General features: G+C 35.0%; 1 protein-coding gene across 2 annotated transcripts in view; it reads right to left on the bottom strand.

Annotated features, from left to right (window-relative positions):
• The window catches only part of LOC129534266 (homeobox protein cut-like 1), a 181,728-nt gene that overhangs the window by 128,942 nt on the left and 33,611 nt on the right, over window positions 1-19,175 (bottom strand). The window contains exon 2 of one of the 2 annotated variants that reach the window (XM_055390772.2): window positions 3,981-4,947. The exons of the other annotated variant lie outside the window; for it this stretch is intronic. The gene's annotated coding sequence lies outside the window, so the exon portion shown is untranslated. Of the gene's footprint in view, window positions 1-3,980; window positions 4,948-19,175 lie in introns of those variants that run through there. 2 annotated transcript variants of the gene reach the window in all.

Raw genomic sequence — 19,175 nt, 5'->3', positions numbered from 1 at the left:
TCTCTGAAGCAAACAAGACTATTGAGCAATTGACAAGCTGTTGCACACGAACTATAAAACAGGAAAAGGAGAGAAAATGTCTTAGTTTTTCCAAAAAGGGAGAAACAGAAAATATTAGGCTATTTCAGGCCTAAATCTGGGTATATTCTTAAATCTCAGCTCCAAATCAGTGTCATCCCATAGCAAAGGAAGCTGGTATTCTTTCCCTCGTTTTGTTCACACATTTTTTTTTCTTTTTTGAATGACAGAACAAAAAGTTAGCATAAGCCAACTTAAGGGCTATTATGTCTAGAGAGAAAAAGATAATCTTATCAAGAAGTTAGAAGAAGAGCCACCAGAGAAAACATGGCACCCAGACTGACATCCAAATTGGGAAATTGAGTAAATGATGCAAAATTCAGGTTGAAATTCAGCTATAAATAAAGAAATTCACTATTCCAGGTGTTGGTAAATGTTTTCTGTAAAGTAAATATTCTAGACTTTGTGGGCCATAAGGTCTCTGTTACAACTAATCAATTTTGATTGTTATGTAAAAGCAGACACATAGACAATACCTAAATTAATAAGTGTAGCTCCAAGAAAACTTTTTCATAGGCACTAAATTTGAATTTTGAATCATTTTCATCTATAATAAAATATTTTTCCTTTTTTCAAACATTAAAAAATGTAAAAACCATTCTTTGCTCCCAAGCTATACAAACACATGCTACATACTAGATTTGGTCCATAGGCCAGAATTTGCCAACCTTTACAATGTCCTAAAAACTTAACCAGGTAAAGGGCTATTTCAAAATTTCTTTTTACTTTATGGTGCCCAGAATGTTTTATTTCTTATTGAGTCATGTACATGATACGTGAATAGACATATTTTTAAGTGAATACGTGACTAGGAAAAGAAAGTGATGTTTCTTATTTTAGTCAAGTCTGAGTGGCATGTACAGTCAAATATTTCATCGTCTCGTGATACAAAATCCACACAGGACGAGCAGGAAGTATAAGTAGTAGATTAACTCCTTCAGAGCCAAAACTGAGAGTCTGGGGCACAGAGGTAAAATCATCAAGGCAATGCCAAAGTATGCATGAGACAGAAAGAAATGGCCATGCAACTGTAGAAACATTTTGATTATATTTAATATTTAACCACATCTTCAAAATATGGAAAGAATCTTCAAGTCCTCACCAACAGTCAATTTCTACATTTTCACATGTTTATTCATTTTGGATTTCCTGATTTTTTATCTCTAAACAACTGTTTCTTCCAGAAACCACAGTACTAGAGAAAAAGAACTTTGCTTACAGGGGTGAATCCTGTCCAGTCCTTCGTAATCTGGGGACCTGAATCCTGGGGCTTCAGGCTGCTTTCTATGCTCAGAACTCATCCTGTGATGGGAAATCAAATGGTAAAGACCCTTGTTGGAAATCTTGATGGCCCTTTTATCTAGGAAGATATTGGCTAAGATTAGTAAAATGAATTTATACATGGGGGAAGTATTTTTGGAGGCTTCACTGTGCTGCAGAGTAAGCAACACCAAAACCAACAAATCAGAAACCTCATCTTCAAGAAATGCTAGCTATCTTGCTGGAAGGCTCAGAATTGACTGAAAAATAATTTATTTGCATCAGTCATTCTTCTTGTATAATCTTCATGTAATCTTCATAACTGTAGTTATGGTAGGCATAACTACAGTTGAATTCAGTGGTTTTCAAAACTTTTGTTTCTTTTTAAAGCAGCAGTAAGATTAAGACACTAACAGAAAGTCTCAAGATATAAATCAGATTTACTTAAAAATCTAAAAGAAAATCTCAATATATAAATCAGTTGAAGACTCTTGAAGAAGAGTCATCAAATTGACTCTGGATGAATCCATTGCTTGGAGTTCCCTCATCTAACTCAGTGACTGCTTAGGCTCTTTGCAATACAAGTCGATGACTGCTGATCTTTATTAACTTACTATTTTACCTTTGTCTTGGTTCTCCCCAGCCATATGTGGAAATGGCAATGTATTAAAATTTATCTCAGAATATAATTCTGCACAAATTTATTATAAAGTTATAACAAATTACAAATAAAATCTGTTCAAGTCTCTACCCTTTCCAATAACAAATAAGAGTCTATGTTTTTCACTGTGGATTACTGTTTTGTCTATTTTCTTTTTTGTGACTTTAAGAACTTTGTTATAAAAATGAAATTTACCTTAATTTCAAACATTTGATTTTAGAAATAATCCACATAGTATATTCTTCTTGCACAATTCACAAATATTCCTGTAGAAGACAAAAGCGTAAGGAGAGGTAGTAGGGAAGACAGGGAGAGGGAAAGTTAGTTCTCACTAACAGGAAGCATCTTAGTGATTCAATTGCAAAGATTTCTAGAGAAACCAGGGATAGAGAAGCAACCCCCAACTGCGAACAGTCATGGGAAATGGGAAGATAGGAGGACATGCATAATTTAGCCTGGCTGACAAATTAGCATTTATCCAGTCTATGAATACACTGCTTTGGCCTGACCACAATTAAAGTGTCAGCTTAGCTTTTAATTCAAGGGGCATTATAAAGATCAGAAGAAAAAAATAACAGTTTCTAAAGTCTTTTATTCAGAGTACTGAAAACATCTTGAATTAAATTGAAAGAACAGCTCATTTACTTTCAACTACTCTTGCCACTTGTTTCCATAGACCAAGAGAAATGCAACATGGAAACTGCCTGGGACATTTTTTGGGACTCCAAGAATTATTAGTGCCTGCTGATGATGATCATTAAGTGGTCTAAATTTTTGAAACATTAATTAGGGCTCCAATTGTAGTTTAGCCTGATCAATGTTAAATATAATTGAACTTAGTTTTTTTTAATAAAAATCTTTGAATATAAGAAATACTGCCTTAAATATAATAATTCAAGAGCTCTTAATATAAACAACCTTTTTAAAACTAGAAAGCTGGTTCAGCAGAGGTTTAAAAATGCAAGAGGGTACATCTGGAGATGAAGTTATATGTTAATTTGCTCCCTGACCTCAAGTTGCTTTCTCAAGAATGCAAGGATTTAATTCATTGTAGATTATTTGGACTTCTTTCCAGGTTTTGTTTTCTCAACCTGGGAGATCATTCCTGGAGGGGATGAACAATAGTAGTCAGTTTCAAGAATCGTTATTATTTCAAATAGGAAACTTCTGAGGTTGTATTTTCATCCCAAATATGAGTGTGAATGTGTGTGTGTGTGTGCATGTATTTTTCTCCTAAATCATGTAATAGGATCTCCTGAGGATAGATTTGAAGTTAGCAAAAAGGAAGTTTTATTTATTTACTGAAATTTCTTAAAATCCAGTTCCCATTTTTCCAAGTTTTCAATACATTAAAAGCCTGTTATATATGTGTGTGCATATACGTATATATGTGTGTATAGATATATATGTATATGCTTATTTTTTTATTTCAGCATTAACTGTATGCCATTTGTGTACCTTTCTAAACTTAATTCTATGTGAAGGTCACTAAGAGTATATCAGCTCTTCATGTAGCTGATGGCATGATAAAATGTACCAGATAATGAGCTAAAAATGTATTTGGCTGTTACTGTAAAGGGTCAGAATATACTTGCAGAAGGGTCACTAAATAGAATTAATTCTAATAAAATAAGAATCTTATGGTGCTAAAAACAGCCAAATGAAAACTGAATATCAAGTCAATCACCAAAGTATTCTTACAGTGTTTCTCCACCACGATATTTAGCCAATGTGTCAGCAGACACTGATAGTTCACAGCATACATGTCAAAAGTGAATAATAATAATAATAATAATGACCATCTAGATGATTGTTACATGCTTTAGAAGAAAAAAACACACATTTCATCATAAGAATCAAATGAACAAGTATGTTAATAACAAAAGAGCAGTATTTAAAGGGGAGATGAAAAAAGACTACACCCTGGATCATGGGTTTTCTCTTTCCTTCTTTCTTTCTTTATTTCTTTCTTTCTTTCTTTCAACAGCTTAATTTAATTTCAGTGAGAAAATGGTGATTTGGGCCTCCTTCCAAGACATTCCTTATTTATTCCTCCCTGATGTCCAAGAATCCTACGATCCTAGACAAAAGAGTTGGCAGGAGGGGTTGATATGTTGGTGATAAGGGAAACCACTTTAATTTTAATTTCTCACTTTTAACACCTTCCCCTCCAAAAAAATAATAATGTAGTAAGTAAGTATAGATAAAATGCTACGTCATGGTGTTATGCTTGGCATAATTAGTGAGCAAAAGAAAGACACCATCTCTGTTATGAGAAGCTTGTACTCTAGGGTCAGCAGAGGCTGTGAAAAAAACACTGAGCCTCTCTGCCCCGGGAAGCCATGTAGGCCTTGGAGAAGATGAGACTTAGGGCCATTAACTTCAGCTGTAAGCAGTCTTATTTTGAGTTCCCTGGAGATCACCCTAAGCCTAATGGTACTTCCTGTGGTCCTCATGAGCTGTTGAATGGTGTTAAGGAAGTTCTCTACCAGACACCCACTTCTGAAGCCAGAAAGTGTTAGTGGGACACTGATAAAACAGTTTTCCAAAGATGCCTCTTATCAGGCTGAGGAAGTTTCAATCTTTTCCTAGCTTTTTGAGAGTTTTTATTTTAATCATGAATGAACATTAAATTTTGTCAAATATTTTCTTTACATCTATGCAGATGACCACACAGGTTTTCTTACTTACTTTGTTAATATGGGGAGCTACATGCATTGATTTTCAGACTGAATTTTCATTTCCTGGATAAAACTCAATTATGATGTATTTTTTAACATGTTGTTGAACCGTATTACTAAAATTTACTTAAAAATATTTGCTTCTATGTTCATGAGGGATATTGGTCAGTAGCTTTTTTTTCTTGTGATATCTTCATCTGGTTTTGGTGTTACGGAAAGGTAGTCCTTTAAAAATGAGTTGGAAAGTATTCATTCCTCTTCCATTTTCTGCAAGAGTTAAAGTACAATTGAAAATATTTGGTAGAATTCAGCAGTGAAGACATTTGTGCCTGAAATTTTCTTTCTGAGAAGATTTTAAAATTCAATTAGAGATACCCAGGTTTTTTCTTGAGTGAGCTTTGTTGAGTTTGGTAGTTTGTATCTTTAAGGCATGTAAACATTTTATCTTGTTATGTTTATTAGCATAAATCTGTTCATATATAAATCTTTTTCTTATCTTTTCAATGTTTGTTGAATCTAATATCACCAGTTTTTTCTGATATTGGTCATTTATGTCTATTCTTTAATTTTCCTAATGAGTTTGGCTAGAAGTTTATTAATTTAGTTGACTTTCTTAAGGATCAAAATTTCAATTGTACTGACTTTCTTCATTGGTTTTCTTTTTATCTGCTTTTATCTTTATTACTATATATAATCACAGGCATATACCTCATTTTATTGAGTTCCACTTTATTGAACTTTGCAGATTTTTTTTTTTTTACAAATAAAAGATTTGTGGCAATACTTTGTGTTTCATAAGGTACCACTTTTCCAACAGCATATGCTCACTTCATGTCTCTCTGTCACATTTTGGTGATTCTCACAATATTTCAAACATTGTCATTACCATTATATCTGTTACGGTAATCTGTGATCAGTAATCCCTGATGTTATCATTGTCATTGTTTTGGGGCACCTCAAACTGTGCCCATATAAGACATCAATCTTAATCAATAAATGTGTGTATTCTGACACACTGGCTCCACTGACTGGCCATTCCTTGTCTCTCTCCCTCTCCTTGGGGCCCTCTATTCCTCAAGACACAATATTGAAATTAGGCCAACTAATAACCTTACAGTGGCCTGTAAGTGTTCAAGTGAATAGAAGAATTCCATGTATGTCATTTTAAATCCAAAGCTAGAAGTGATTAAGCTTATTGAGGAAAACATGTTGAAAGCCAAGATAGGCTAAAACCTATACCTCTTGTGCCAGACAATTAGCCAAGTTATAAATGCAAAGGAAAAGTTCTCAAAGGACATTAAAAATCTACTCCAGTGAACACATGAATAATAAAAAAGCAAAGCAGCCTTATTGCTGACATGGAGAAATTTTTAGTGGCCTGAAGAGAAAATCAAACAGCCACAACATCCCCTTAAGCCAAAGCCTAATCCAGAGCAAGACCCTAACTGTCTTCAATTCTATGAAGGCTGAGACAGGTGAAAAAGCTGTAGAAGAAAAGTCTGATGATAGCAGAGGTTGGTTTGTGAAGTTTAAGGAAAAACAGCCATATCTATAACATTAAAATATAATGTGAAGCAGCAAGTGCTAATGTAGAAGCTGCTGCAAGTTATCTAGAACATCTAGCTAAGATCATTGATGAAGGTGGCTACACTAAACAATAGATTTTCAACCTAAATAAAACATCCTTATATTGGAAGATCACATCTAGGACTTTTACATCTTAAGAGACGAAATCAATGTCTGGCTTCAAAGCTACAAAGGACAGGCTGATTCTCTTGTTAGGGGCTAATGTAGCTGATGACTTGACATTAAAGCCAATGCTCATTTATAATTAGGAAAATCCTAGGGCCCTTAATAATTATGCTGAATCTACTCTGTCTGTGGTCTATAAATGAGACAAAAAAAAAGTCTGGATGATAGTATATGTGTTTACAGCATGGTTTACTGAATATTGTAAGGCCACTGTTGAGAACTACTGCTCGGAGAAAAAGATTTCTTTCAAAATATTACGTCTCATTGACAAAGCGCGTGGTTACCTAAGAGCTCTGATGGAGCTGTACAAGGAAATTAATGTTGTTTTTATGCCTGCTTACAGAACATTCATTAAGCAACTCATAGATCAAGGCGTAATTTTAACTTTCAAGCCTTATTCTCTAAGAAATAAATTTCAGACCAAGCATAGCGGGGCTCACACTTGTAATCCCAGCACTTTAGTAATCCCAGCATTTTAGGAGGCTGAGGCAGGAAGACCTCTTGAGCCCAGGAGTTCAAGACAAGTCTGGGCAATATAGGGAGACCCCATCTCTACAAAAAATAAAATCAAGTTAGCTGGGTGATACAATTTGGATGCTTGTTCCCTTCCAACATTTTTTTCTTTTTTTTTTTTTTTTTGAGATGGAGTATCACTCTGTCACTAGGCTGGAGTGCAGTGGCACAATCTCGGCTCACTGCAACATCCGCCTCCTGGGTTCAAGTGATTCTCCTGCCTAAGCCTCCTGAGTAGCTGGGATTACAGGCGTGTGCCACCACTTCCAGCTAATTTTTTGATTTTTTTTTTTTTTTTTTTTTTTTTTTAGTAGAGACGGGGTTTCACTATGTTGGCCAGGATGGTCTCGATCTCTTGACCTCTTGATCCACCTGCCTCAGCCTCCCAAAGTGCTGGGATTACAGGCATGAGCCACCATGCCTGGCCCTTTCAAATCTTATGTAGGCCTAATAGGCCCCACCTCCAACATTGGAGATTACATTTCCACATAAGATTTGAAGGCAACAAACATCCAAAGATACTGGAGGTATTGGATCATGGGGGCAGGGATCCCACACAAATGCCTTGTCGCCATCCACTTAGTGATGAGTGTGTTCTCACTCTGAGTTGATGCAAGATCTGGTTATTTAAAAGTGTGCAAGACTTCCCTCTTCTCTCTCTTGATCCCTCTCTTGTCATGTGACATGCCTGCTTCTGCTTCACCTTCTGCCATGGAATTAAAGCTCCTTGAGGTCTCACCAGAAGCAGATGCCAGCACCATGCTTCCTGTATAATCTGCAGAAGTGTGAGCCAAAATATACCCCTTTTCTTTATAGATTACCCAACCTTAGGTTTTTCTTTATAGCAATCCAAGAACAGACTAACATACAAGGTATGGTGGCATGTGGCTGTAGTACTAGCACAGAGGAGGCTGACGCAGGAGGATTGCTTGAGCCCAGGAGTTTGAGGCTTAATGCACTCCAGCCTGGGCAACAAAGTGAGACCCTGTCAAAACAAAAAAAAAGAAAGAAAGAAAGAAAAGAAACTCAGAAGGCTATAGCTGCCATAGATAGTGATTCTTCTGAAAGATGTGGGCAAAGTAAACTAAAAACCTGGTAAAGAGTCACAATCCTAGATGTCATTAAGAACATTCATAATTCATGGCAGGAGGTCAAAATATCAACATTAACAGGAGTTTGGAAGAAGTTTATTTCAACCCTTATAGATGACTTTGAGGAGTTCAAAACTTTAGTGGAGGAAGTAACTACAGGCCTGGTGGAAATAGCAAGAGAATTAGAAGAGGAATCTGAAGATGCAACTGGAGTGTTTCAATCTCATGATCAAACTTGAACAGATGAGGAGTTGATTCTTATAGATGAGAAAGAATGGTTTCTTGAGATGGAATCTGATCCTCGAGAAGATGCTCTGAACCTTGTTGAAATGACAATGAATGATTTAGAACATTTCATAAACTTATTTGATAAATCAGCAGAAGGGTTTGAGAGTATTAACTCCAATTTTGAAAAAAGTTCTATTGTGGGTCAAACGTTATCAAATAGCATTGCATGGTACAGAAATTTTTTATGACAGGAAAAGTTGATTGATGCAGCAAACTTCATTGGTCTTTTATTTTAAAAAGTTGCCACAGCCACTCTAACCTTCAGCAACCACTGCCCTGATTAGTCAGTAGCTATTAACATCAAGGCAAGAATGTCTACCATCAAAAACCTTGGGATTGCCTGAAGTCTCAGATGATTGGTAGCATTTTTTAGAAAAAAAAAAAATTTAACTAAGGTATGCACATTTGTTTAGATATAATGTTTTGTATACTTAATAGACTATTGTGTAAATGTAATGCTTATGTGCACTGGGAAACCAAAAAGTTCATGTGACTTGCTTTATGGCAATATTCACTTTATTGCAGTGGTCTGGAATGAAACCTGCAATAGCTTCAAGGTATCTCTGTATATTTTATTTTTATCTTTATTATATTTATTAATTACTATTACATATTTATAATTATAACTTATCATTCTTCTGCTTTTGTTGGACATAATTTACTCTTCTTTTTTAGTTTAGGTTAAAGCTAAGATCATTGGTTTGAGATCTTTCACCTTTTCTGAGTGTTTAGTGCTATAAAGTTTTCTAAGCACTGCTTAAGTTATATCCTACAAATGTTGATATACATTTGTAGGCAACAAGCAGGCATGTTCTTAATTTGAAAAATGTTTTCACTTTTGTTTAATTCAAAATAACTTTTCATTTCCTTTGTGTGTGTGTGTGTGCTTTTTTTTTGGTCCCTGTGTTACTTAGAAGTAGGTTATTAAGTTTTCAAATATTTATGGATTTTCTAGAAATCACTTTGTTGTTGATTACTAATTCAATTTTTTCAGAAAACATACTTGAATTATTTTAAATTTATTGATACCTGTATTTTATGGCCCATAAAATTATGTCTTCAAAAATTTCTGTTTTCACTTGAAAAGATATTATTCTGCTGTTTTATGGTGGGGTGTCCTATAAATGTTATGTTGTTAACCTTGTTCAAATCTCCTGTATTCTTACTGATTTTCTGTCTACTTGTTCTATCAATTATTGAGAGAGGAGTGTTGAAATATCTGACTATAACTGTGAATTTATCTATTCTTATCTTTTATTTCTATCAGGTTTTGCTTCATAAATCTTAAAGCTCTAGTATTATGTGTATACACATTTAGATTTGCAATGATTTTTTATGAATTAATGACTTTGTCATAAAAGACCCTCTTTATCCCATAAAACGTTTCTTGTTCTAAAGTCTACATTTTCTTATATGAATATAGACATTCCATCTTTCTGTTGATTAATGTAAGCATGAAATATTTTTCACAAACTTTCACATTTAGCATATTTGTACTTTTTATTTAAAATAAAGGAAGCAAAAACTATGCCTTATATAAGGAAGTATACCTTCAAGTAATTTCATTCTACTTCACATACTGTGTAAGGTCTTTTATAACAGAATTCTTCCACTTCCTCTCCCTCTGCTTTTGTTCCTTTGTTTTCATATACTTTACTTCTACATGCATTATTAACTCTATTTAGTAGTGAAGATATCTGGGCTTGGCAATTTTCTTTGTGAGATTTTTAACTACAAATCCAATTAGCATTAAGAAAATGAAAAGGAAAGGCACAGAAGAAAATACTGACAAAATACAGACCCAGCAAATGATTTGTATCTGGATTACATGGAAAACTCAAAACTCAATAATTAGTAGACGAAGAGTCCAATAAAAATGTGTTCAATATTTGAACAGATACTTCAGCAAAGTTATGTGAATATCAAATAAGAACATAGAAAGATTCTGAATATCATTAATCATTAAAATAATGCAAATTAAAACCACAATGGTAAAACACCATATGCCTATTAGAATTGATAAAATTAAAAAGAATTACCATACCAAATATTAACTAGGATGTGGAGGAACTTGAACTTTTATATACTGCAGGTGGAAATGTTAAATAGTATAGCCTTTGAAAAACAATTGGCAGCTTAAGCATATACCTATAATGTGATCTAGCCATCTACCCAACACAAATAAAAGCATGTATTTACACAAAGATATGTAAATGAATGTTTATAACAATTTTATATGTGGTATGCAAAAACCTAGAAATAATCTATATGTACATTGACAGGTGAATGTATAAAGAAAATATACTCCTGCTATAGAATACTACTCAGCAATAAAAGTAATAAATGATTAACAGATTAAACAAGAAGAATGAATCTCTAATTATGCTGAGTGAGAGAAAACCGTATGATTTTATTTTAGACAATGAAACCTAATCTGTAGAAACAGAAAGTAAATTAGTGGTTGCCTGAAGACATGGAGGAAAGAGAGATGGGTCATAAAGATGTATAAACAGGATTTATGGTCATTGATATGTTCATTTTCTTAATAGTAGTGATAGTTTTATTGGTGTATACATATATAAAAACCTTATCAGGTTGTATACTTCATAGATACATGGTTTATTGTATTTTAGTTGTATCTCAATGAAGCTGGAAATAAAGTATTTTAAATTTTTTAAAGGTACTATTGAATTTGAAATCCATTTGTGTTTTGAAAAATTTCAACATTACTTTTATCAATAAAAAATGGAGAGTTTTATATTCTTTAAGTGTAATCCCAATTGTAAAATGTTTAATGCTTTAATAAATGACTTTACATTATTTATCACCTCCTGGCCTGAACCATATGGCTTATCAATCACGGTCTTTTACAATTTTAAGAAAGCAAAATGAAAGTCCTGATTAGGAATTGTATGTAGTCACTTCAGATATAACATCCATTATTTAAAAAGATAAAGCTGTGATCATGAATGAAAACTGATGGAAAGCTTTAATTTAAAAATTTGCATATAAATTTAGTGTGTAATACCTTCCTAATTATGTGTATGTTACTTTGTTTGTTAAAATTATTTAATATAAATAAACCATGGCCTTTTTTTTTTTTAAACCAAGCCCCAGGTAAGTACCTTTATCCAGCTTACTGTACAAAAATTGTCATTGCACTCTGATACAGTTTGGCTATGTCCCACCCAAATCTCATCTTGAATTGTAGCTCCCATAATCCCCACGTCATGGGAGAGACCACATGGGAGTTAATTTAATCATGGGGGCAGGTTTTCCTCATGTTATTCTAATGATAGTGAATACAGCTCATGAGATCTGATGGTTTTATAAAGGGTAGTTCCCCTGCACACACTCTCTTGCCTGCCACCATGTAAGACGTGCCTTTGCTCCTCCTTTGCCTTCTGTCATGATTGTGAGGCCTCCCCAGCCATGTGGAACTGTGAGTCCATTAAACCTCTTTTTCTTCATAAATTACCCAGTCTCAGTTATTTCTTCATAGCAGTATAAAAATGGACTAATATGAAATGAGCTAATTGTTTTCGGAAAGGTTAATCTTAATGAACTAACAGTGATTTAATAGTTGCAAATGCTAACTTTAAAAAAATAAAATACTGAAATTAGAGGTGTATTGAGTGATACATTTCCATTCCCATTATTAATTTAAAATATCCACAGAAAATGTAACTTAGATTTTGAACTCTGTATTGCATACTTAATTATCAAGAGTTTAAAACTGGGGTAAAATAAAGTGGAACAAAGAAACGTAAAAGAAGGAAAGCACAGGAATAGCTGAGCAACCAGCTCAAGTAGCCACAGCTACTTTGACTCATTCATATATTGGCTCAATATTGAACACATGAGTGTGTACAGAAGATTTTAAAATGTCCCACTGATATTTTCACATATACTTCAAACAGTAATTCACATATAAATTGCCATATATTGTTGATATATTTTAGTCATTAAATCTATTTTACATCTTATCTAAGTCATAATGATTATAGTGAATGCAGGCACAGATGCACATATATTTAGTCATCTATACAAGACCGTTTCTCCTTTACAATGGAATTTTAAAATGTTTCAATTCGATAATGATACTATATCCCAAGCACTAAACACCAAGGAGACAAATATGGTAATGACATAACTGACCCATAGGCCATCATCAGTTCATTAAAAGACACAATATGTATGGCCTAAGCTAAGACAGGGAGGGTAAGGGTAGAAAAGAGCAGAGAGAAAGAAGCAAGACTTAAGAGTAGAATTAATAGATCTTGACAACCAAAAGGATGTTCATGGGGGTTATGAGATTGAGGAAGAGAAAGAGAAGATTCAATAACTGTTTGCATCAATTAAAAATAGTGTTTTTTCATAAAGACAGAGATTAAGAGGAAAAAAACAATTTGTGAGAACATATTTAGTTTGGTTATTGGCATGTGAAGTTCTTGGTGTAAGCATTTAATTCCAATCTGTATCTTATGAGGAGAGAGGCCAAGCAGGAAGCATGTTGATTTGGAATTTATTTATATATGTGTTAAGTGTGGAAAGTAAAAAGTGAATGGTGTTGCTCATAGTATGAAATTCAGAAGAAAAAAGAAGCAAAGACTGAATTTCTAGAGAAAATCAGTTTTTTGAAAATAGAGAAATAAATGAAAGTCTGATAGAGAACAACCAGAGAAGAAAAGGCAGAATCAGACGGAGATAAAGTCCTGAAACATGAGTATGGTTGTTTCAAGTAGAAAGAGTAGGCTTAATTACCAAAAATGTCCAAGACAAGAGAAGAGACTCCTGAATTAAACTAGTAAGAGGTGATTTATTAAACCTGCATAAGCCATAATTCAAGAGAGATAGGATTTGGAGGCAGATCACCACTGGCTATAAAATCAAACTAGAAAGCCTTTGCCAGGATCTGTAGTAGACTTAAAAATTGTTTAATTTGCATCTTACCTCCCTTCTGAGTTTTGGGGGAGTCTCCATTATGTGTAGTGTTGGCAAGAGAAATTGCCCCACTTTTGTTACAGAGGCAACCAGAGTACAGGACATGTGATGAAGTCTTAGCTAATCATATACTCCCACCTAAGACTTTATATCTGGAGAGAATAAGCCAAAGACAAAGTGAAAGTTGTAATTCATTTGTAATAGTCCCACAACAGTGGAGACATCATCCTAGCTAGCCATGTTTCTCCTGGTGAAGATGGTTGCTGTATTTCTTATATCTCGATCTGAAACTGTCTTCTTAATGTATGCCTATTTTCAAACCTGTAGTCCAAGGTGCTGTTACGTCTACAAGCCCTGGAGAGTCTTTTAATAAGTCTAATTAGTTTTCATGTGCTAGGTGCAGTTACAGTTTGCTGTATACAAACAGTAACCCTCACTAAAACAGCCTCAAAAAGTTTACATGATAATATTTAGCTGTGTCTTTTCAAAATAAGTTTTTATTCTAGTTCCATATATTTGGTTTGCCTTTTAAACATCATGCTAGTCTTAGTCTTCTGAGATCCTCTCTATGTCTATAAAAAGTGCTTAGGGTATTCACAGAACTGAGCAGTGCTTTAGGATATTTCCCTTTACTTTCAGCTAAGATATATATTATATATATGATATAATATATATATATCTTATATAGATAGACATCGATAGGAGTAGTACGTGTGTGGGTACGTGTGCGTGTGTGTGTATCTTTTAGTGGTTATTGTGGTGAAGTATTCCTTGATTCGATGTATATATTAAATTGAATGTTATTGTCCCCTACTATTATTTATTCTCCCCTTCCTCTTTTTATTAACAGAACTTCCCACATACACCCCTTTTGGCTGAGCTGTATGGCCATAAGCGTAGAGACTTGCAGCTGTATGTGGCCATGAATGAGAGGTATGATCCACAGTCATGTGCACGGCTTCCATTTCAAATCTTTTAAAAAGGTGCTTGACTTCCATGTTCTCTTCCCACCTCCCTTGTGCTGGTGAGATATCTTTCATCCTGTAAAGAAATTTACTGGAATAAATTCTCTAGACCCAGAGATGGAAGCTTCACAGCATTTGTGGCAGAAGCGGCAGAAATGCATCACACATTTGAGTCCCTAGATGGCCTTGTGGAGAAATGTCTACCTGCCACCCTGGACTATTAGGTAAGAGAGAAAACCATTCTATTTTATTTATAAATTTTGTGGAGTGTCTTCTGAAAAACAGTTTAGAAAAGACCCTAAATAATACCTCCTATAAAGCAGATTTTCCACCAAACCTAGTATATTCATATAGAGTCATGTATTGTTTCATGATGGGGATACATACTGAGAAATGCATTGTTAGGTAATTCATTGGCCTGTGACAACCATAGAGCATACTTACACAAACCTAGATGGTATAGCCTACTATACACCCAGATTATATGGTATAGCCAATTGCTCCTAGGCTACAAACCTGCACAGCATGTTACTGTACTACATATGCAGGCAATTGTAACCCAATAGTATTTATTTGTGAAATTTCTTTAGATATGTATATATTTTATACATATCTAAACATAGCACAGGTACAATAAAAATACGGTATCATGGCATTATAATTTTATGGGACCACTGTCATATTTGTGATCTGTCATTGACCAAAATGTTATTATATGGCACATGACTGTAATCTGGCACAGAGTATTACATAGATGTTTTGTCAAATATATCTATTTCTAGCTGAAGGATAAGCGGTGGGTCCTGCTATCAACTTGTAGTAAATACCTTCCTTGTTATGATAAGGCATCACACCCTGTTGCAGTCAAATTCTTAACCACTGCAGTCCCATCACAGACATGAAAAAGATGCAGGCAAGATATGGAGTGTCTTCATGGGGGAGATTCAGAAGCCATGGATGGTGTAGAAAGGTAGGTGAATTCAGCTGCATTTAGCATCCAAGGCTGCCAAAACTGCCCATGGCCTAAATGAGCTTTTTGGGCAGTTGTCTACAGGAAGGGTTGAAAGGTATGCTGATGACCATTGCAGTGTATATCAAAAGTGACAAGATTAAACAAGGGGCATCCAAGGTAACGAAGAGTGTTCAGAGATTATAGGCATCTATTGATTATTGCTTTCCTTACTCTTAAACCCATCTCCACCATCTTTTTTTTTTTTTTTTTTTTTTGAGACGGAGTCTCACTCTGTTGCCCAGGCTGGGGTGCGATGGCACAATCTCGGCTCACTGCAACCTCTGCCTCCTGGGTTCAAGTGATTCCCCTGCCTCAGCCTCCTGAGTAGCTGGGACTAAAGGAACGGGCCACCATGCCTGGCTAATTTTTGAACTTTTTGGGTTTCGCCATGTTGGCAAGGCTGGTCTTGAACTCCTGACGTCAAGTGATCCAGCCTCCTGGGCCTCCCAAAGTGCTAGGATTACAGGTGTGAGCCACAGTGCCTGGCCCATCTTCACCACCTTAATTTGCAATAATCTCTTGTTTCATCTAATGGTTGTTAATCTAATATAATGCCCATACCTTTCTATTCTATCCTCATTGCTCTGTTTGTCCTCAGGAGCATAGCAAACTAGGAATGGATAGGAGCACAGCAGATGTTAGAATCCATACCTGTGTAATCTCTGGGGCTGGTCCAGGGTGGGTACTGACCAGAACTAACCAGATGTCCAAGGGCCAGAGATCAGAATCACATCCAAGACCAAGGAAGCAAACAAAACCATGACTTGTGCAGGTCGTGGAGGTGCAAACGCTTGGAGAAAAGTCTGGAAGAACACAAACTCTGGGCTAAGGCCAGGCCTAACAGGATAAGTAGTGCAATGAAAATAATCACACAAATTGACTAGATAATACAACTGAAACAAGCAACTGTAGAAATTCGCAGTAGGAAGGAAATTTAGATGTCCTTTAATTTATTGTTTCTTATTTATTTATAACTGGAAGAAATATTCTTCAAACAAAACCTTATGAGGAACAGAACCATAGCTCCTGAAACTGTGTGAAAGCAAGAGAAAGAGAGTCTTTTGTCAATAGTCTGTCCACACATATCCAGACCCAACCCAAAGTTACAACCTGACCTCCACGATCACTTTCCCTCACAGGGACCGCACTATGGGAAGTAAATAATGGTAAAGCAGTTCTGGTTAAAGAATGGGTGGAAAGTCTCAAAGCAGTATAATTTCTATGGAGTCTCAGGAGTTTTTATATTGAAATGTGGAATTACTGATTTTATAAAACTTTCTTCTTTTACAGAGGAACACGCCAAAGTTGAGAAAGGGTAAGATTCTTGCCCAACCTCAAGACCAGTGCTATTCTCTTCACGCCAAGGCAGGAAGATCACTGAAGCCCAGAAGTTCGAGACTAGAATGAGCTATGATTGTGCCAACGCACTTCATCCTAGGCAACATAGCAAAACCCTCTCTCTAAAATATAAACAAGTAAAATAAATTTAAAAATAATTGTGGCATGTGGCAATTATTGATAATGCCTCATAGCCCCAAATTCATCCCTGGTTGCCTTCCCTGTGAAAATACATCTAGGCCCTTCCCCTTTATTTTTTTCTTTTTTGGCTATCATGATGCTAAGCTTATCAGTAGAGGGCAATACAAAGACATTTCAAGAAGGCAGAGGCTTCCCTCCTGGTAGTGCACTTTTTTCCCACTGTCTATTCCATGTGGTTTTCACCATTGTCAAGGGCTTAGAGGGTCCAGCTTTCACAGTGTGTTTTCTACAGTTCTTGACTCAGGAAACAATGGCATAGTGGAAGCCCCAGAAAAATCTGACCTGTGCGCTAGCCCTGTTAACTGCTGCCCACAACCCCAAGTGATATGAATGTAAGGGGTACTGTGGAGCTGATAATCAGCAAGCTTGTGGCATGACCTTCATCCTGTGTAGCCCAGAGCCACCCTACCCAAGCCACACATAGAAAAGCTCTGGGTTTTGATGCTGACTCTCTATGGTCCCACTTCTTAGCCTAAGATCACCTGTGCCCTAGAGAGTTGTGCCTACTTCGCCTGGTGACTGTGGACCAGCTCTGCAGGAAGCAATTTACCAAATGTCTCTGCGATCCAGTGGTCAGCAATTACACCTTCTTCAGTGTGGTCATAGCCTCTTTCCAAATTTGTCCTTCCTTAACTACTCTCCCTGTTTTCATGTCTATAGTTGTTCTCTTATCATTGTTTAATAATTTTTATGTTAAATTTCCCCTGTTTAAATTACTAAGTTGTTATTGTCTCTTGATTGTACCCAGGCTAATAAATGGTACTATAAATATTGTGTTTATATTTCAATATACATTGTTTTAAGGTGACTCCCATGGAGTTTATAAGTAAGATAATGCTTGAGCAAAATCTAGTACATTGCAATAACCTAGGTGACCACATCATTTCTCATGCAATAATCATTTTTATGTCTCATAAGATATGATATGAATATATTATAAATTAGAAACAGGAATAATTAAACAGAAAACAATAGCATATGACATGGCAAAGTCAATAAAATAAATATATAGGCAATATAGGAGCAACTATGAAAGACTAGGACTTGCAATATCATATAAAGGAATTTAAGAACCGAAATTGAGTAGTCATTCTTGTTAACAGTGTATTCATTTTGTTTTCATAATCTTATTATCATGCTGCAACTGTGCTATAAAAGAGATATTGACAAAGACATGCTTCAGTTAAGGCAGTTTAAATATGAGCAAAAAATTTTGGAAACATTGGAATTGTTAGTATAAGTATAGTGAATCCAATTCAGATCACATAATCGTATCTCTAGACAATCTGTATATTCCTAGGCACATTTTGAAAAAAAAACAAAAATATTTGATTAAAAGATATCAAGAAAAGGCTGTTTTCAGTTGGAAAACTAAAAAAAAAAAGAAAATAGAGAAAATGTCATGGATATCCTAGCACCCACCATCCATTTCCTAGGAATAGTTGTCATAATTAAATGTAAAGAGTATTTTGTCAATTGATAAACATAGTCTGTTATAAGGCACAGTCTTAAAAACTTAGAGATGTGTGATAAGGTTTACAAATGAGTTTACTAATTAAGAATGTTTTTGTGTTATCATGTTTTAAAAATTACCCAAATTGGATTTAAATCTACAAAAGATAAAGTTTTTATTTCACATGTTGGATTCCCTTACCATGTGGTATGTCAGTTCATTTATTTTGTTTATGTGTTTGCTTGATTTAAGGCTGGCATCAAATAACCTTAGATGATGTGGGCCATAAGCGGCAGCTGAGGCAGATACGAGCTGTCCACATTACACTCTGTTTGGGTGCTGTTTTTGCATTCTGTGGCCATTAGAGTCCCATCTCTGATCATCCATTTGGGTCTACTGAGTATAGAAACTTGTCTCTAACAATGCCTAGAGAGGCATGCACTGTGAATACTTTATTTTGATTTACAATTGTATTATATTTTTGAATCATTATAATATGAAAACTCCCTTCCAGTACCATTCAGAAACCAGGTACCAGCCCTCACTTGTTTTCCAAGGGCCTTGGATTGAATTGCAAAATATGAACTTGAAAATATTACAATTACAATTATTTCAAAATATTTAATAGTTCAGGCCTTTTAAGTTTCTTTGCCACTGGTCTACATCAGGGGGTTAAATTTTGCAATTATCAGTAGAAATGTTCAATCTCATTTAAAGTATTATATAGAAATGTGATATTTGCAATGTATTAACACTATATTGTTAGCAAAATTTCATACTGCTGATATTGGAAAAATATAATTAACCTGGTTCCAAAATCTAAGCACTTAATGCCTTCAATATAGGTAAAGGAAAAAAATCTTTAATATGGTGGAGAAATTATAGTAATATATATTAATTATTATTAACATTTCAGATTATTTTGTCAAGAAATCATT

Source organism: Gorilla gorilla, chromosome 5 (genome assembly GCF_029281585.2).
Source record: "Gorilla gorilla gorilla isolate KB3781 chromosome 5, NHGRI_mGorGor1-v2.1_pri, whole genome shotgun sequence".
Classification (NCBI taxonomy): Eukaryota; Metazoa; Chordata; class Mammalia; order Primates; family Hominidae; genus Gorilla; species Gorilla gorilla.
Note: the sequence above shows the minus strand (reverse complement) of the source record. Positions and strands in the feature narration are given on the sequence as shown.